The sequence below is a fragment of the Notolabrus celidotus genome, chromosome 21 (assembly GCF_009762535.1).
Source record: "Notolabrus celidotus isolate fNotCel1 chromosome 21, fNotCel1.pri, whole genome shotgun sequence".
Taxonomy (NCBI): Eukaryota; Metazoa; Chordata; class Actinopteri; order Labriformes; family Labridae; genus Notolabrus; species Notolabrus celidotus.
This window is the reverse complement of record NC_048292.1, coordinates 12,235,632-12,256,557: the sequence shown is the minus strand read 5'-3', so window position 1 is coordinate 12,256,557 and position 20,926 is coordinate 12,235,632. Positions and strand designations below refer to the sequence as shown.

Sequence of the window (20,926 nt, the reverse complement as noted above, 5' to 3'; positions counted from 1 at the left end):
GTCACGGGTCAGTGTGTGAACGTGTAAGAATTAATTTATTTTTTTACTTTAGCGCACTGAAAGTGTGTTAATGTGCTCTGCTCACAGTGTTGGTATAAACGACGCAAGAAAAGGCAGTCAACACAACACTTTGGTTTAATGGCTGTATTTTCGTCTCGTGCATTATTAACAGTGACGCACATGTAAATCATTTAGTGTGTAATTGTCCACTTTATAAGCTGCTTATCGTACGTAAATTACGTAAATACTACATTATAACATCATTTTCATACTGGAATGCCAAAAGACGTGCACTTTACAGCTGAATACAGTAGTCGGAATTATACATTTTCTAGCCCAGGGGTTCCCAAAGTGGGGGTCGGGACCCCTGGGGGGGTCGCAAGACACAAATGGGGGGGTCGTGAGATGTCTTCTAGAATCTAAAATAGTACATGTTACCCATCATAGTAAAAATATCTCCAAAATTAGTTCCTAAACTTGAAATAAAACCTTGAAAATAGAAAATGGAATGAGTTTTCTGACTTTCTTTGTTGCCAGATGACTCCTAAGTTTAGGGTTAGTGAACAGTTAATTATCAAAAGCATCAGTAGCAGCAGGTTAATTCATTATGGCACAGGAAACACAGCCACATAATCATATAGGTCAGGTCATTTTCTGCAGACCAGTAAAATGAAGCCACATTAAATCACTTTGAGGGACAGTGGGGGTCACAAGTCCTTGGCACCTACATTTTGGGGGTCACGGGCTGAAAAGTTCGGGAACCCCTGCTCTATATCAACAGTAAGCTGCTTATCGTACGCAAATTACCTAAATACTACATTACAACACTGTTTTCACACTGGAATGCCAAATAACGTGCACTTTACAGCTGAATACAGTAGTCTGCATTATACCTCTTCTTGCATATAGCAAGTTGGTAAATTAGCCAATAGATGTAAACAAATGGACGTGACAAAGCATAACAAACTCAATTCATGTGATTAAATGATAAGTTAGTGCTTAAATATAATTCATAGTGCTCCATACTTACATTGCACAATTCAGATTCTGACTTTGTGGGCTACAGTGTTAACCATTTATGATGTTCATTATTGTTATTTTAACACGCTATGTTCACAATTGTATCAAAGTTAATTTAAGTAAAAGTAGTATTTAAAACCACGTTTAGTGAAAATATTTGTGAATTTCAATGCATAGGCAATGCTAATATAACGCAATACTACAGGACACAATAAAGCCAACCTTTCAAGGAAGGATTTACATTCTTATATAACATTTTACACTTTTTAGAACCCGTTGTTTTTGTTAGCTGAAGTTGGTAAAACATGCACATTTTGAACAATGTTTGGAATATCATAATAATAAGTAATTAAAGGTTGTCATTAAATTAATAAAAAAATAATATTGTAAGTAAGTCACATGGTTGTGGTTTTATAGAATAAACTTTGATAGTTAATCTGCAGCATTTTTTATAGTGTATTTTGGCCACCAATTGTAAAGGTGTTCTCTCACTGAAGTGTCTATTACAAACAGCCCAAGTGAAGCACAACACGTAATATCTGGCGCCATCTACTGTGTGTTTGAACAGCAACTTGTGAATGTGTCTCCATCCTGACGAGAGAAACAGGTCTTTGGTCTCCATCTTGTTTTGTTTTTTTGTTTTTTCTCCCTACAGTAGACAACAAAAGTCTTCTGAAGCTGTTTTATCACACGAGTGGGAGGTTGATAAATTATGTTTTATGCAGGGAGCTGGTCTCCTGTAAAATCTGTGAGAAAAACCCACATGCTCAGGTTTTTCTGAATCAGACACACTGAAGCTGGATTCTGATTTAACTGGATTTAAGCTTTGGTGAAGTTTCAGGAGGAAGCTTAAAAGCCCAGAGGACTACATTCTGAATGTGTTAAATAATGCTGAACATATGGCTCGGATAAGATTGATCTGCTCACAATTCAATCGTGAATGTGATTGTTTACAAGAATTTCCTTATCCTTTGATGAACTGCATTTACATAATCCAGCAGGGAAAATCAGAACTGATGGACTTAATGAGTACTTAAGAAAAGACAATCTTATCCTGAACAGGTCTTTATGTAAAAACGTATGACACACAGCTTTTCTAGGATTGGTCTGTTAAAATATCATGAGCTCCTTACAAGGATTACAAAAGGAAACCACTCTGAATACTTAGTGCTTTACACTGAAAGGATCAGACACAGCTTTTTCTCACAATTTGTCATCCAGTCTTTATTTCTTCATAAAAAACAGAACAAAGTCAAACAGCATAATAAAAACATTTCCAGAGCTAACCTGGCTATTTTAAATTGATATTTAACTGGTCATTCTAGTAGTTTATTGAGCCTTTAAATACATATTGTAATTGCGCACCACTCACCCATCCAACGAAACCTTCGACATCAAAGTTCAGTCCTTTGACCTGCTTAGTTCAAGAGAGTCTGTCAGTGATGGCTGAGAAAGGCGTGTGCTCCTGTGATGTATTGCTGCCCTCCAGGGAAGGCAGTAGGTTGTATAGTTAGCTCCTGATGGGGTAAAATCACAACCCTGAAACCACACAACCTACTACCTCACCCTGTACGAACACCATAATGTCACCCAGGTGGAGAGGGGGGGGAGGATCACATGTTGGTGGCTATCGCAGGTTTTTGATGATAACTTCAGACTAACATGTTACATCTCAACACAAGCAAAAAAACAACAACCTATCAAATACTAGCTAATGGGCATGTTGTTGGAGCTTCTATAATTACAACAGAATCACAAATGGACACTTCAAAATATTCAATTTCAAAAGTTAAAAAATGAAAGCTTGAAAAATGTCAAAAAAGGAGTTTACAGTGTAGAAGTTTTATTTTCCCTTAATGATGAGGATGATGATGATGCTGATGAAGATGCCATTACAGTCGCTTCAGGAAAGACAGTAAGTTGTATAGTCATCTGACAGCTTGGGAATGACCCTAAAACTATACAACCTACTACCTCACCCCAAAGGACAGTTTTTCTCCTGCAGGTCGTCTCATCAGGCGTTGTTGAATATCGGCCTGCTGTAGGACAAACTTCAAACAACAAAAGACTTTCAGACATATGATGCTGAAAACAGATCACTTCAAAAAGACATTTAAAAAACATTTACAGACAGTCAACTCCTAACTACAAATATTTGAAACCCTCTCTTTGCTCAATACAACTTTGGTTGCAGTTAAACTCAAAGAAAAATCTTGCATATCTTGCCTTTGAGTTATTTTTTTCCTTCACATGTATGCATGCTTATGTATCATAACTGTGTATTTTTTTAGTCCCCATTGTGTTTAAATTCTCATAAATAAATAATGTATTCTTTTTGGAAACACATTGGCCTCTGGGACTTTTAATTTTTACTCAGATTAAATCATAAAAATTAAAATAAATTGCTAGGATGTGACATATCCAGACTAACACAGAGGTGGTATACATTGCTGCTTTACTTTTATATTTTAAATTAAACTTTTATTTATTTAAAAAAAAATAATATATTTTTTTTAAATTAAGATTTTTTTTTGATACCATTTAAATAATAAGTATAAAAATAAAACAGATACATTTCATTTACTGTAATTACAGGGAATTAATCCTGATGTGACATATAGCAGAGTTAACCTCAGATGTATCATAAAATGAAAACCTTTTAGTGCTTTTCAAAAACTGCTGTTGACTTATTTCCCAAAAGTCATTGATAACTAACAGGTCACCTCCTCTCTGCAGGTCTGTGCTGGTGTCGGCTCTTGTCCTCTCAGGTTTCCGCCGCCTGAGGGAAACAAACGAGAAGAGAGAGAGTGAGATGCTACCGCAAGTCAAAAGGTCACACTTTCACCTCTTGTCTCACACACACTGACAGCGCTCCCTCGTGCACATAAACCTGCACCCGTGTAGGAGCAAATAAAACATAAAAAGCAGTATCTGTGCCTCTTTGGGTTTTAACACCTGCATACAAACGCAGGAGTTTGCATGCATGCACCTGAACCCACAGTGAGTGAGAGTGTTGTCTGTTTGGATTATTTATGAGGATCTTGTTTGGCAATCAGCAGGGGGACTGTGTCGTTACCTGCTGGCTTAGGTAACAAGTGATAAACAGCACCATTAACCTAAAACTGCTCTGTTTAATCCTCATCCTCAATCTCATTCTGCAGATTGTTTGAATATCTTTATGCAAATGAGTGTGTGTGTGTGTGTGTGTGTGTGTGTGTATGTCTGTGTGTGTATGTGTGTGTGTGTGTGTGGCTGAAAGGTCAAACAGACAGGTTGTGGTTGTTTCAGGGAGTTTCCTGAGTCAGACAGGAGAGGCTGCGGCTCTGCTGCGGTTTCCCCTTGAGCCAGGGAGCGACAGGGGAGGCGTGAGGTGGGGAGGTGAGGTCCGACATATAAAAGTGAGTCACGGCCTTAAACTCCTCACATGCAGGAATGTAAACGCACGCAGGCACCAGTTTGCGGCTAGTTTATTGCAGGTTGGTTTTCCTATAAATGCCACACAAATCTCCACAGGAGCTACTTAACGTCCAGGCCTGCGAGGAGCACAGCAGAGCACTCTCTGCTCACACTGCTTATGTGTGTACAGCCAGGTATCAAGTTTACACAGGAGCAGCTCTTTTACTTAAAGGGTCGATTCATGTAATTTAAAGGAGATATGTTTTCATGTTTACCTCTGGTGGTCTCTGAGATTCTACTCTCGTCCTTTATGAAAGTGGATTTCATTTCAGTTTTGATGCCGACAGAAGTGAAAATGTTGTGATCTGACAATTTCAAAGACCTCGACCTGAGCTGACTTTATTCTTTCTCTTGATAGTAGTCCTTGAAATTTAAAAGCTTGTTGTGTGGGTAATCCAGGATCATGAGGAAACGGTTTCTGCACATTCAAACATTATGTGATAAATTCATTAGATAAGAATGTGAAATTTGAAAGCACCTTGTCACCATTCTTTTTGCTGTACCACTACATCGTATCCAGGCAGATACAAAATGTCAGAGGCAATTTTTTAAGACCTAAAAAAATCAGAGAGAACCTGTTTGGAAAGTTATAATCCAATACATCAAGTGCAAAACATGTTTTTGGTCATTTGTTGTTGTGAAACATTAAAAAGCAGCACCCTGTTCAAAATATTTAAGTGCTAAATTAATATTCTGAATTGTTGGGTTTTTTTTTAACCTCTTCTTTACTTTTATAAGATCTCAAACTTCTACGGTAGGAATAAAATGTGTTCAGAGCGTTACATTAACCCTCCTATTATGTTCGTTTCTCTGGAACAGCAATAATGTCCCTGGGTCAGTTTGACCCGGGGCATATTCAATTATCCAAAAGTTTCAGAACCGAAAAAAAATCCCAATACACATTTTTTTAAATCTAATTTTGAACTCCATTATTAACCATTTAAATCAAGATTTGTTCCATTGGTGTTCTTTAATTCTCACAGATCATGGTTCAAAGAGGATAACTCACTCGTTCTTCATTAAAATTAATGTTAAAACATTTTTTAATGTACATTGGAAAGCCCTTAATATAAATACAATAGTTTCACATGACATAGATTTTTGTTTATTTCATTTCATTTTGAATTTTTGTTGATGAATTAACACGACACCTCTTCTGTCACATGCTGCCCAGATTTTTATGCTGCATTTAGCTGGTTTGGAAGGCATGTATTTCCTAAAATACACTTTAAAAAGGGTCAATTTGACCCGCAACATAACAGGAGGGTCAAATGAGTGAGAGCTGTATCCCGTCTGTAAGAAATGTAATGGTATTATTATCTGAAGAGAGCTGTGACACCCTGCAGCTATTCACTTTAGCAAAACTTTCCAAAGAACACTTGTCCCAAAGTGTTTTACGCACAACGCCATAAACCGTAAAACCTTGTTTAACTGTCAAGAAGAATTCTACAAATGATTTGACACTAAGCACTTGACTCTGTGAAGGAAGAGAGGAGGCCCTGTGTGCCCGGAGGAATGAAATGTAACAGTTACATTGGGAAAATGTCAAATTAAAAGCGTTTCTGTCTTTTTTCTTTTTAACTATTGGATTTCTTTAAATCTTTATCTAATGGCATTCTTATCATTTCTCATCTTTCATCCCTGCTTTGTCACAACAAACAACAGGCCTGTGTTAGTCTCTGTGTCTGCTGAGTCACACTTAATATTATTTCAGACATTTAGGGGTTTATTCGATTGTGATAATAACAAAAAAAAGCCTTTGGAGGCATCTAGTCAGTTTGCTTGCAGTTGATCAAAGTCACCAACAGGTGTCATGTCTCCCCACGTACACAGGGAGAGTGTCAGCAGAGCCCAGGGCTCCCGTGACAATGAGGCCTTTGTGCAGTTCCGGGTGCCAGCCGGTGTGCCCTCGTGTACTGTTTCCCTCTAATCTTCATTTGACCTTTAGGCTGACGGCTTTTCTTTCCCCCATTTTTCCCGACTAATTTTCTTTGAGGAGATTATCATTGAGCCGCACCGCAGACTTAGTGATTCAGATGACATGACACACACAATGCGCCAGAGCCGGTTTTAGATGGGACGCAACGTCCACGGCCACAGTCGCTGCTGTGTGCTGGGAACAATGTGGGCCGGACTGTGTTCAATAAACTAACGACAAACTGTGTTAATTGTGTTGTGTGTCTGCAGGCTGCAGGGGAGGAAACCAGAGGATTCATAATCCCTGCTGCAGACCTTTCCTAAAATGATTTGAATTTCAGTGTGGTTGCATTCTTTAACTCTCCCTCTCTCACACACACACACACACACACACACACACACACCCACACAGACCAAACAGTTATTCGTCAATGAGTGTGAAGACGAAATCTCATACTGAAAAGACAGGATATTGAAGCTCACCTCGACTTTGAGGTCTGAGCAGGAAAATGTTTCAATCCAAAATAACGAGCCTGCAAATGACAGAGAAAAAAAAACTTTAAATATAGTTACATAGATACACACATCCAGGAAAATGCTGTAAAACACACACACACACACACTGAAACACACACACACACACACATCAAGGTGTCCATGTAGCCCTCAGGTCATAAACCTGCCGAGCAGTAGTTCCTTGAGTGAATCATTAAGGCTAATGTAACATGTCAGAGTGATCACAGCTCAGAATGTTACCGCTCGTTTTAGACCAGTTAACTGTATTGATAAAAAGTGGCTAGTGTTGAAGAAGCTGAAGATTCATCTGAGAGAGAAGCTCCATGAATTACCAGGGGGAGTAAATGGTTGTTCCTCATTAGAATTACAAATTAAGTCGTGCCTTTTTGTTCGGCATTTCTCTATTTTTCTGTAATTTATGTTTCTTTAATGCGATCCAATTATAGTTCCAGGAAATAAGATGTAAAAAAAAAATCCTCAAAAATCATACTGATTACAGATTAAAAAGATAAAACGCATTAAAGACAAGTTTAGAAAAACACATCAAATTTAGCTTAAAATAAAATACTGCAAAAATATATTTTCTAGTTACAAACAATGTGAAATAAACACTGCATGTGACACATTATATAAATACATACTTAGCCCCCTCCCAGTCCAAATACACACACACACACACACACACACACACACACACACACACACTGCGGTGTCAAAGTCAGTCATTCTAGAAAAGTCCTGTCCTCTATGATGTGTAATTAAATAAATTCTCTTCACTGTATAAAATCCTATTTTTTGTATTCTATCACAAACTAAAGCTCATATTTTAATGCGAGAAAAAAAAAACCTGATCATTTAAATATATTAAAATTGTATTTACGTAAATGTTAAAATGCAAAAATAAATTTAAATAATATGTTAATCATTTTTCAATTAAATAACCATATTTTTATATTTAAAAGCTAATGCTATGTTAAGATATTAAATTATAAACCACCTACACACACACACACACACACACACACACACACTTTAAGATTTGCTCTCTAGGCTTAGAAAATAAAATGTTAGATATGCCCACATTTTCTGCTTCATTTAAATTCCCCTTTTAAAACAAAGGCTTTCTTACATCCTCACAGTAACACACTCTCTCTCTCTCTCTCTCTCTCTCTCTCTCACACACACACACACACACACACACGCACACACACTCTAATGCTCTCTATAATAAGAAGAGATATAACTTGACTGGAGGTGAATGTAACCTGCACAAACGCATCTCATGCCTCATTAACGTTCCTGTTTGCAGCTTTACAAATTAAATCCATTATATTAAATGATGACTTGTCTCAGCAGATATGTGTCTGTCTGCTTCTTCAAATTGCTCTTCATTGGCAGCAGGTTCTCTGAATAATCATCAATATTTTAAAACATCTCTGTTTTTGTGTGCCTATTAAAATGTGTCCTTGTGCTTTTTCCCTGGAAGTGTGTGTGCCTGTGTTTCACTAAAATGCACCTGTGTGTTTGAGTAAGACTGTGTGGCCATGTGTAGTAGATTCATTGTGTGTGTGTGTGTGTGTGTATGTGTGTGTGTGTGATTGTGTGTGTGTGTGTGTGTGTTTGTGCGTGTGTGTGTGTGTGTGTGAATGCTCAAGAGGAGGAGGCTGTGCCCTGCACTCCTTGGGAGAGGCGTGGGAACCCCATTCATCTCAGGAGCCAGGGTTCATTGTGGGGTACATAGCATCAAATGTGTCTGGGTGTTTGCATGAGTGTGTGTGTGTGTGTGTGTGTGTGTGTGTGTGTGTGTGTGTGTGTCTGAGGGCGTGCATGTGTCCTATGTGTCAAGTTCACAATGTAGTGCGGTACTCTTTTTGTTAGCCTTTGAATTAAATCTATTTTTTAAACATTCCTTACAGATTCAATTTGACAATAAAATCTGCAATTTTATCGTCACCACTTTTTTTTCAGCATAAAATAAAATAAAATACTGCTGCTATTTTTGGGCTCCTCGTTTTTAATATAATATAAAGGTAACAGATTCAGGAGCTGCATGATATATATATTTTTTGAACAGTGATTACTTCTTATTTTTGGGAACAACTTGGTGCCAGATTTACAAAACCTCTATTTTTGTATGAATTTCATGTTATTTTCGTTAGTTTATTATTATTCCTATTTCTATTCGTTATTCATTCTACGTCTTTAAATATTTTGATGAAATAAACTGAATAACTTGTATTTTATTCCTTTCATATAAATATGAAATAGAGCTCTTGAGTACAAAGAGGACATTTTACGTGTCATTTCAAAGCGATAAGAAAAAAATAATTTGGGCGTTTTTTCAGGAAAAGGTTCCAAGTGACGATATGATTCCGTTCGATTTTGGCGTTTGATTGTGGAGCGTGTCACAAGTCTGCGCAAACACTACCTCTCATGTGTTACGATGAAAGAAAGTAAAAAAGGACGAAATAGAAAAGAGCGGAGAATCAAAATATGATCACATTCTTCATTCGGTTCTGCTGCAATTTTTTTTTTTGCTGCACCTCGGGAGCCGATTGGTGTTCAGCGATGACGCGTACTTTCTCCAAATACTGACGTACCAAGTCGTAGTCACGACAGGCTCTTGGTCTCAGAAAAGGGGGTCTGGACACACCTAATACAGGAAGCAAAGTTAGGGTTCCCTGCCGTGGGAGGGATGGGGGGGTGGGGGAGAGGGGGGGAGAGGGGTGGGGGCGCACAATGATGGCGGAGCCCGCACCAGGCAGTGTGGTGCGTAACGTGGGACGTAGGTGGGATGACTAGAGCTATCTGTGATGATTCACACTGCCTCCACTCCTACCTACTGGTCATGGTACAGTCTGATGTGCTGTGGTGTTATCACAGAGACATAGCAACAGGCAAAGTTGGATCAAATGGAAGATTCTCCAATTAGCGCTTGTTCGAGGGAATGAATTATGAGTGATAATTAAGAGATGGGGTCCCTGAAGGCATCGCCGGGGGTGTGGCTTATATATTGTTTTATCAGGAGAACAAATATGAATCAATGCAGACGAAATTAGAGCCATTACTTACTCTAGGTTGTGAAGCTTTACTAACCATACTACTCTGTTTGTGTTCGATATTTAAATTCCAAAGGTCCAGAATTACGTCTGGTATCGGTACAATCGCTGTAAAGACAGACATCGCTGCAGACGAATGCCTTGTAGTTTCTTGATTTGTTTACGTATGTGAGGAAAAATTCAGAAAGGTAAAATAATCCTGTATGTGTGAGCGGCAGTAGTTAAAAAACGTAATAAGCGGTATGTTCAAAAAGGCCTGTTTGTACTTTATCATCACTATGAGTGGCCACGTGTCAGCGATGACCCGTTTTCAAATGTTTAACCTTTTATAAGAAGCAAAAACCTCGTATGCATATGTGCGGATGAGGTTTCCATGATTAAATGCTATCGGAGCATGGCGGCTAACACTTTTCTGATAGCTGACCAGGACCGAAAAAGGGAGAGAGACTCAGAGAGTGCCTGAGAAAGAGAGAGAGACAGAGCATTGTGGTGGGGCTCGGCCTTGTGAAGCAGGCCTTGTCTGGCCCTCAGCCCAACATTACAGCACTCGTCCCTCTCTGCTCCCTCCAAAACTGTCCTTCTGTCTCACACTAAAGGCCGACCTGAAAAGCAAACTGCAGGTAGGAAACGCCGCAGAGGAGAGATTAGCTTGATTTCGTCTAAATTCAAAGGCCTTGCCACGTTTCCCCCCCTGGTTTGTCCATACTCAGTTAGCCTCCCCTCTCTGGGTCGACATGTCGCCCTCGAGAATCAACACCCAAACTTAACGTTTAAATACGTGAACACAGAGATCGGGTCGAACAAAACCGCACCGAGGCGCTTGTCTCATCGTTCGTCTGAAGAAAAAACTCTGCATGTGAGTATTTCTAAAAGCCTACACTTGCACAGGCATACACAAACACACTTACCTCCACACCCACACATACTCCCTGACTTACCCAACAAGACTTTGAGGAGAACTGGCACACACACGCCGCAGCCATCAGCTATCCGGGGGGTAAAGCGTCGAAATCTCCGGGCGTTTGTGGTGCTTGATCCCTCTCACGCTGCTCCGGGCATGTCCACATATCCTCTCTGCAGAGAAGGGCAGAGAAGGAGCCCGGATTCAGTCACACAGCTCTTGCACTCCCCGCAAGGAGTAGGCGGGCACGCCAACGAGAGACCCATTCAGAGTCCCAGAAAGTACCAGCCTCCTGTCTGCCTCAACGCCATGTCTGTGAGTCTGTCTTCCCATCTGTCTGCCCCTCTGTCTGGGTTTCACCCTGTCAATCCAGCCGCCTTGGCCATAACTGGTCTGTAAGCCTCGGGTAACCTGCATAACCTCGGCTAACTGCTTTCTACTATTTACAAACCGGCTCCCCTCTCTCTCCCCTGTCTGCCACCTCCTAGTCTGCCACTGTCAGGGCCCGCCACAATAAGGAGGCCATGTGGGTTTCCCATGGAGTCGCGTGTTCCTCCCGTCTGGCAGTTAACAAGGCTTTGAATGAGGAATGTTAGCAAACAGAGCTGCTGAATGTCGGCTGAATGCTAAGCCAGGCAGCCAGTCAGATTGCAGCACTGGCCCGGGCATATGAATAATGCAGAAGACTCGACAGGGAGGAGAGGAGGCATGGCTCCGCCTCCTGCTGCCCCTTCCCAACTCCACCCACCCCTCCTTCTTTTCCCCCCAGCTCGAAACTCAAATGCCTTCACGGAAGCAAGAGAGCAGAGAGAGGGGGGAAAGAGAGCTTCAAGATCTCTGCTGCTACTAACTCAAGCAAACACAAAAAAAATTCAAGTCCTGCAACAGGAGGGCAGGAACAAACACACACATGTCACTACTACAAATCACTTCTCGCAATATGCCACTTTTTTGCCAGTAGTTGGGAACTATCTCACTCTTTTTGGCTTTTTGTGTCTTTTGTTTGGAATTGGCACCTGTCCCAGAAAAAGCCCCGTTGTCGCCCCGCCCTCCTGCTCCCCTTTCACTGGAGACTGCCCACAAGAGTGAGAGAGAGAGAGAGAGATAGAGAGAGAGAAAGAAGGAGAGAGGGAGTAGGGGAGAGAACGTGAGGAAGAGAGGGTGGGGCAACAAACCAAAAAGAAGGAGAGGTTTGGGGATGGAAGGGTGAGGAAGGAGGAGGGCAGAGGAGAGATAAGAGAACGGGAGAAATGCATGAGAAATCATCTGTAGAAAATCCAGATTCATGCACAGGTAGCATGAAATCAAACAGTTGGTCAAAGATTGCACGAGAAACAAGCCGCCGCCGTCTTCTTCCTCGGCTTCAGGGGACGACTCACGAGAGAAGGAAGCATGGCGAGTAACCGAGAAGCACGTGCTCGAAAAAAGGGCCTTCGCATCACAGGAGGGTACGAATAAAAAAAAAAAAAAAAACCTGATTCCATCCTGTCCGGTTTAACTCTACTGAACACAAACCAGAAGCAGCAAAAACTGGAAAAGTGTGTTTGATCAGAGTCAGCCTGTGAAAAAACGCTGGTCCTGAAAAATGTCTCAAACATGGCGCAGCTATGTCGAAGTAGGAGTAAAGCGAAGCCACTTGTTGCATGATATTGAGGAGAAGATCTTGCAGAGAGAAGCAAGAGCAGGCAGAGGGTTAAAATCCTGGGACTGGGAGTAGTAAAAAATCCCTCCCTCTTTTGGCACAGACTAGCTAAAGGGGAGGGCCCGCCTGTAGAAATAGCAGCAGAGCGTTTTTCCCCTCTTTTTTTTTTCAGAGCTGCAGCGTCCTAGTCTACCCTCTCGCATGTGGCCGGGACCCAGGGAGAGAGGAGGAGGAGAGCGATGGATAGAAAAAGAAGCGAGGAGCTGAGAGGGGAGGGGGCGTGAGAGGGAGGGGAGAAGAGCTGTGAGTGGAGGAGAAGGAGCTCAGCTGATGATGAAACAGGGGACGTGTAGGAGTGCGTGCAGCTCTACGCGTTGTCATCACTGGCTCGATGCGACGTGCGCGCGCACGAGGGCGGGTTGGGGAGGGAAGCGGAGGGACAGAGTGCACTTTCCTGAGGAGGAGAGTCACAGCAAACACACACACACACACTCACAAATGATTAAAAGATTCTGGGGCAACTTACAACTCCTAACTTTGAGGTTCATGGTAAAGATTAACAACTCATTCATACGTTTAAGAGTTTGATATCAGACGTGTAAATTTGACCTACAGGTCGTTTTATCACAAAACTTTCAGGAGGCAACAGAAGCAATGGAAGTAAAGGCGTTCTTTTTGAAGAGGCCGAAAAAGAAATCTGGGCTTCATCGCTGATGAATTTGGTCTTGACTGCTGCGTCTCTCTCTCTACCACAGTTAATGAAATGAAAAGCAACATTGACTGCTTTGGCACGCAATCAAAGCCTGATAAGCACCTGGGTGCGACTGCCCCGCCATGATTGCAACACTGAACCACGCAGTAAAATCCTGTAATATTTACCGCAGTGTGCCCGCCCTGTGCCATTATCAGGCCACGCTCGCCTCGCTGCGATCTGCAGCCGTCCTGCGTGCGAGTCTGGAGAGCAGAAATGTCGGGCAGTAACTGAACGATAAAATGGACTCTGCTGATGATTCTGCTCGTGTCCTGCACCCTCCTTTCCCCCTCCGCCTCCCCTTCAGCGTCCAGCCTATTCTGTCTCCCACCCTTTCTTGTCCTTCCAGTAGCACAGTTCTAGCCTACAGTAATAAACAGCCCGGCTCAGAGAACCTTAGTGTTAATCTAAGCCTGCATGAGGAGAATCTTTTTTAAGTGTGTTGTGCCAGATACCAGCCCTGCTGTCTCTCTTTCTCTCTCTCCCCCTCTGCCTCATGCACACCTACCAACCTCTGCATCAGCCTGCTGAAGGTTATTCACACCCGTCCGGTTTCCGTCCACCACCCCCTCGCCCCCCCAACTCCCCCCCCACTCCCCTTCTCTCTGTGGCCAAAGTGCTGTAATGCCCCTTAGCTGTTTGCAACACATTCCCCCATGGCAGAAGAACAACTTCCTCTCTTTTTGGACGCCATTCCCCTCCCTTGCAGGGCTTCTCTTTCCCAAAAGAAACTCAACACAGGCAAATTTTTCCCCTCCTCTCTTTTCCCGAAGTTGCAGTCGCACAAAAGAGAGAGGAAAAAGGGAAAACTGTCCAAAGAAACGACACATCTCACATCACGGAGGAATGACGAGCTAGTTTTGATTCGACCTGTTTTGCTCACACAGAGTCGAAGGGGAAATTACAAACAGGAAAATACAGGTGGGAAAACATTCCTGTACGCCTCGTGTTTTTCTTTTTTTTCATACTAGAGGGGTGATGAAAACCAAAACGCATATAAGACATTGAAAAGCAAGCTAATATGGCCGCTTGGTTAGTTGCAGTATCTCCTACCTCCTCACTCTCAGTCCTGGAAGCTGAAAGAAAAGGCATTACGTTGCTGTGTGTGTGTGTGTGTGTGTCTACCTCAGAGAGAGTGTAGGGGAGAGATAGAGAGTGAGTGCACTTGTCTTGCCTAACTCTACTCAGCTTCGAATGAAACTCAGAAACCCTGGGTTCTGTGTACTGCCGCACTATCCACATATCAAAGAAACACGAGGCGCAAACGCGATAAATTCTCATTGTGAAGATTTAGACGAAGGACGGGGAGAAATCGGGTTACCACAGGTCGATTTCAGCGCACTTTATCAGGACACAAATTCACTTGTGTCCCCCTTGATGAGAAAAACGGACGCAGCACCAAACAGTCATTAGGTTGAACCCTGTGACGTCACATCTCGCCACGTCTGTTAACCAATCGCAATCCCTCCAAGAACAAAACGCCACTTGCATGCTGAATATAAATCAAACAATAGTGTAAACAAATTTCGTGTCTCATCAGCACTGTGAAGAGTCCCTCAGCCCTCCTCGTCTATCTCAGACACTGTCTCTGCGAGTCAGTTGTTTACCATCTAACATGTGGCAGGAATTCAAAAAACTTGGCAGAGCCTGTTGCACCGTACGTCGTGGAGAGTTCATCTGAGGATACGACTCTGGTTTTGGCTCAGCTGCCAACTTCTGACACTGTAGCCCTCTGCGCGGCCTCGCCCCTGCAGGAGCGGCCTGCGTAATGCTGCCATTGATGAAACTCCAATATTAACAACCTGGTTTATGACACCTCCAAAAGTCCACAAACATTCTTTTTTTTTGTATCCAGGTTAAATGGAAGCTGTGCTCTGCCTTCTCACCGCACGTGTCTCGTCAGGGTGAGAAGGCAGATAGCGCTGATGATGTTTGATAAGATGTAAGTTGTGCTTTCAAGATCAGCATTTTTTTTCAGCTGAGCCAAAGCAAGTCAGGAAGACAAAGATCTGCATTACACCGCTTAGTTTAAACAAATCTTTAAAACTCTCCAAACTTCAAGAAAGAAGAATGAAATAAAAAGCAGTGAAACCGACCGCAACAAATATGTCACTGATGCACAACTCATGTGACAACACTGCAGTAAATGTCTCACAGGCCAAATGAGTTACAGTTCACTCACAAGATGAAACAATCAAGTTGTGATTCAGTGGTCTTATCAGACCACTGACACCTTCACACCCTCATGATCCATGCCACCAATCTACTGCAGCTAACACAACAAATTAACATACACACACTGAATGTATAACACACACACACACACACACACACACACACACACACACACACACACACACACACACACACACACACACACACACACACACACACACATGCTGCATGTAGGGACCAAGGACAGACAGTACATTCAGCTATCCAGGCTGATATCAGTCACAATAGATCCGTGCTCAGAGGCAGGAGTTGAATCATAAAGATGAAATAAATCATTGGAAGGTAGAAGGATTCATGAAAAGCTTTTTCAAGGAGGATGTTCTTTTTTTGTGGGCAAAAATATCTATAAATAGAAAATATAGAATTGATTTTAGTGGTGAAATTCCCTTTTCTTCTAAATGAAAGTTGGAGTTTTGCTGTAAATTAAACGTAAAACCACCTGTGAGCTCCTTAAATAAATCTGTACATTAATGTTTTTTAAATTTAAAAATCTAAACTCTGAGGAGTGATTTTCATGCTAAAACCTTCAGTGAAAATAATGATAACTAGCAGGTTTACTCCACGTCGTATTCCCACCCTCTAAATTACAGCTATCTATACATTCACACTCCGTTGAACACACACACACACACTCTTTCTTTGCTCTCTGGTGACCAGTGCGCTGCGCCCGCTCCCTCTACGAGGTGGTCCGCTGAGGGGGCCCCTCAGCCGCACGCGCCACGACAACTTCTCTATTACAGCCATGACCTCTGAGGTCATTCTCCAAAAGCTTCTGAACAAAGGCCACGACCCCGGGGTCAGAAGTGTAACGCTGGGGGCAGGCCGGGGCCCCTCGGCTAAGAGTGCGTGCTGTTTGCTTTGAAAGGTAAGGATCACTAACACAGAGGCCTAATAAGGATTAAGGGGCCATCCCCTTTGGGATGTCACTCTGGGGCCTCATACATCAGTTTCTATTAACCTCCCTGACCCTCAGCGGCCATTAAGGAGCCACGGGTCACAGTCGCTCTCACTGCAGAGCTTTAAAACTTAACATCGCATGCAACCTCCAACACGGGTGTTACTAATTACACGGACAATTGTCGTAAGAGGTTAACGCCTCGTCAAACAGGACTCTTTCTTTTCAGAGCTTTCGCCTCTCTAACCAGGTTTTAACCTGTTGCACTAGTTGTCAGATTTTAATATTTGAAGAACGTTGGATGAGATAAAAGCAGAGTAACCAACCGGGAAGTGAGCTGTCTCAGAAAAATAACCTTCACAGGTCTCATGGAAAATAAAAGCTATTGTTCATGTGAAATTTCTGTTGAATCCTTTTTTTAAACTCTGGTAAAATATCAGATGGAGTTTGTTCTGACTTCGATAAAAGCAGGTGAACAAGAACCTGAGAGAACGGAGCACAAAATGGAGGACAGGAGGAGACAACATGGCGGCCTGAGTGATGCAGTCACTTGTAGAGTTCAGAACTTGACAAATCGGTTTGTCGTACGTGAAATACAGAACTTACCTCTTTATTAAACAAAGAGTTATTTTCAACAGATGCCTAAAATAAAACCTAAAGACTGGAGTATCCTAAAAACAGACATGAGTTCTTTTAGTCACTCTGGGACCAGACAGACTCAGAGGTTAAAGACGAGGAGTGAGTCTGCAGGTTCACTGTCCACTTATTAGATTCTGTTTGTTTTCCTTTTTTGTCACTCTGATTTTTTTTCCCCCTCAAATGTAGTTTGAGAAAATTTCAGTATTTAAACTGTTTTCTAATTTTCTGCTTTTCATCCTTTTTTAAAATGGGATTTAAGAAATTAAAACCAGAATGAAAAAAGAATCCATCAGACCCATTTACCCTTTTTCCCCCTCTCAGAATAATAATTACATATCGAATGTGGGTCGATGGATTTGTTTGAAAAGCAGGAATAGAGCACCTTCATTAAATACACTAAGTTTAAACATTAATGATGTATTAAGTTAAATAAAGTGTAATTAACAGAGTAAAAATAAAAGCCTTCTGCTTTATGAATGCTGTGGATTTGTCTCACTTTGGTGTTCAAGCAGAAAAAGAGACAAAATCAGTCAAAGATAAAAACATTTATTTATGTTCTGAATTAATTTTTTAAAAACATAATAAATGTGATATCTAATAGAGATAATACAGGACTTTATTTATTGGAAAAATTAGTTCAACTGATCCTTTTTTGTGTGACCTTGAAAAAAGAATTTCAGGTTTTTCAGAAAGGCGTCCTGCATTAGGACAGAGTTTCTGCATGAAAAAAGTAGCATATCTGAAAAAGATAAGAATTTTAATTTAGTTTGAACTGTTTTCTGTCAAACAGAACTTCAAAATAAATATAACTTTGACCTTTTTTACAGAAACTGTACTCTTCAAAGTAATGAAGCAAAGTTGAAAATGGTGCATTTCTTTTCAATCCAGCCTTTCCATGACTGAACTCCAGAAAAGAAACACGATCATTTCAGTTTAAAAAAATAAGGAAACAGCTTTTTTTTTAAACTGTTTAATATTTAAAGTTTGTTAAAAACACATTAATAAGAAAGATAATTTTCTCTCCCAGCTTTAGTAATTTAAAGTGTAGTAAGAAGGTTGTTCTCCTTGTTACGACACATTCTTATGTAACTTTAAATCTCTTTGCAAAGGCCAGACACAAAAATAAAATGTCTTTGTCATGAAATTAAATGACCATCTGCATCAACAATCATTTGGGTTTAACATCTTTCACACATTTTGAATGTGTAATTAAAAATCATTCTTTTAAAAGCAGCTTTATTTCTCCTAAATTCTTCCATCTTTAAGCTTTTTCTTTTTACTCTTTATCTTAAAGTGTTATGTAAATGTGTAAATTCAGCCTAAGCTATGAAGAAGACTTCAAAGATTTATAAAACAAACGCTCGAGAGGGTAAAGCAGCTCAGGGTGCTCTAAAATAAAATAAACAAAGTCGAACAGGTCAGCAGGAAAAAGCAACCTTAAGGAGTGTTTTCTGAACACAGTTAACACTCATCAGAGGACCAACACAGCACTGGGATTTAAATGTATTTCTTTGATAATCATTAAGCCACTCACCAGTGAAAACCCGGCTTCTCTGTGTGGAGGCAGCCCATTCGACAGCAAAGCAGAGCAGAGCAGAGCAAAGGTTGGAAGAGAGGAGAGAGACAAAATGGACCTGCACTCGCTGCAGACAAGTGTCCTAAACAGCTTTTAAAACTGCCAAACAGACAATAAATCCCAAACAGGCAGCACTTTGACAGCTTCGCAGCTCGTCCCTTTTTTTTTTTCCAGCTCCTCTCTCATTAAAGTAAGGGCAGTGCTTTGGGAGAATCGTCGTCCCACTTTCTGTTAACCATGAGACTCTTCTCTCTAGGTCACTTTAAACTGCCAGGTTTATTAGAAAAAGTTTGGTTCTAATTTGCCTAATGGAAAACACTGCCCATCTCAAGGACATGAAAAAAAGTAATCACAGGGAATTATTACAGAGGGAACAAAGCAGTGCCTCTCTGATTCGGTCTTAAAGGGTTTTTTTCTTTAACTTGTTGCAAAATTTTTTAAAACATGACATTCAATTTCCAACAAAATCCGGCTTGAAGCTTATATTTTATTATATTTCACTGCATCACTTCAAAATGTTTTGAAATATTAGATAACATAAGAAAAAGCAGCTTCAAATGATGTTTCTACACTTTAATGTGTGTTGTAATAACATGATAATTACACAGAAAAAAAGACCCAAAAGACAAATCACACACTGCAAAAGATAAATCAAATGACATTTCTTCACATGTTTTTTTTTTTATATATATCTGGACTTACCCCTCTTCTCCCCTCCACCCAACACAAACATACACACCTCTCCTGATTCCCGCTCTCATTTTTGGGTCCATCCTGCGTCAATTAATTCTCTTGTTTTTAGCTCTTATCAAACATCAGCTTACATGGCAGGTCTGTGGCGTTCTGAGGGAGTACCACCTCTTAAAGGGTTCGGGCCTGCTAGTTGGTTCTAGTTTAATGCCACGTCACAGAGCCACTGCAGCCTGGATGGGCCTGTGTGACCTAGCTCGGCCCAGATAGGAGCCCTCCGCACCACAGCCCCCATCAAAAAACCGAACACACACACCTTGTATGAGGAAGGTATTTTTTTTTTTAAAAAAAGGAGGGGCGGGTGACGTGACGCCTTGTTTTATGGGACTCCTCTGTCCTTCCTGTGATTTCCCCTCTCGTCTCTTGCTGTTAGAATAGCAGGTATTTGTCTGAATGAGAGACAGTGCAATCGTCTGCTGACTAAGGATCCAGGAACATTTCAAAGGGAATGTTTGTTTGATTTCATACCGAGCACAAGTCTGCACACACACACATGCTCCTGGTTTCACACACGTGCACACACATTCAGCAAACGTCTGGAGTTGTCTGTGCTCCACGGGGTTACATGAAGCACGCAAGTACGTCCACATAAACCTGCAGTATTGCTCCATTGTTACAGAAAAACGAGCGGAAAAGGTTAAAGGCTTAGACAATAAGAAGTAATATTTGTTTTTACATTACTGCTGTGTTTTAATAAGCAACACTCAGACAGAGACAGAACACGAGTGACTTAATGATCTACTCTGTCCACGTAGCAAATCTCAAATTGAAAAATGAAGAGTGCTAATAGGTCGGAGATTCTCCTATCTGCAGCAGCCGTGGAGTCTTGATCGAGTGATTTATCTTTAATTGGATTTTTTCAGAGGGGTCTCCCGGCGGACATCGGCGGCTCCATTTCTAAATTGTCCCTGCGACTTCATGCAGAATGTAAAGGCAAATAAGTAAAGTTGGCTCAAGACACTTAATTACAGCTGAAATTAAAAATCCATTTAACATTTGACCTGTGTTATTTTGATTTTTAAATCAATACAGCAGCATGATAAATATTCTCCTTCATTATATCAAAATATTTCATATGGAGAACTAATTATTTTCTTTGTTTTATTCTCTGCTCTCAGGTCTATTCATGGGTGACCTGAATATTAACCTCAAGTCATTGTTGGAAAATGAATCCCTGGTCCACTTCTTAAAACAATGTGTGACATTCATTGTGTTTAAAAAAAATAAAATTGAAGAATTGAAAGTAAAAAGTCTTGAATATTACAATAAACTAAAGGTTAATGTTTCAATTTTCATCTTTTATAATGTTTGGGGGAGTTGCACTGCTCTAAATGTGCACAGATTGAGCACACATTGAGATCATTAATTAGCCCTCACTATAGAGTGTTTTTTTCTCCATACAGTATTAACTCACTGTGGTTTTTACTGCACTGTGAAGTATAGTGAGAGGGGAAAAGAGACGCTGGCTCTCAGGGGTTAAGATGCTAGCAGTCATGTGCCTGTCGGCTGCAACAAAAGCCTGCCTATGTAGGGTGCATACAGATGGAGCGAGCTCCTTTGTGTGCAGCG

The 20,926-nt window shown here is 41.1% G+C and overlaps 1 long non-coding RNA gene across 3 annotated transcripts in view; it reads right to left on the bottom strand.

Moving 5' to 3' along the window:
• Positions 1-2,217: 2,217 nt before the first annotated feature.
• LOC117805211 overlaps positions 2,218-20,926 on the bottom strand; it is a 34,561-nt gene continuing 15,852 nt past the window's right edge. Inside the window, exons 3-6 of one of the 3 annotated variants that reach the window (XR_004629368.1) lie at positions 10,907-11,042; positions 6,877-6,926; positions 3,744-3,799; positions 2,218-3,071 (exon numbers count right to left, since the gene is read on the bottom strand). This is a non-coding gene — a long non-coding RNA (uncharacterized LOC117805211). Of the gene's footprint in view, positions 3,072-3,691; positions 3,800-6,876; positions 6,927-10,906; positions 11,043-18,565; positions 18,585-20,926 lie in introns of those variants that run through there. The other 2 variants (XR_004629369.1, XR_004629367.1) reach the window with 2 other exon arrangements.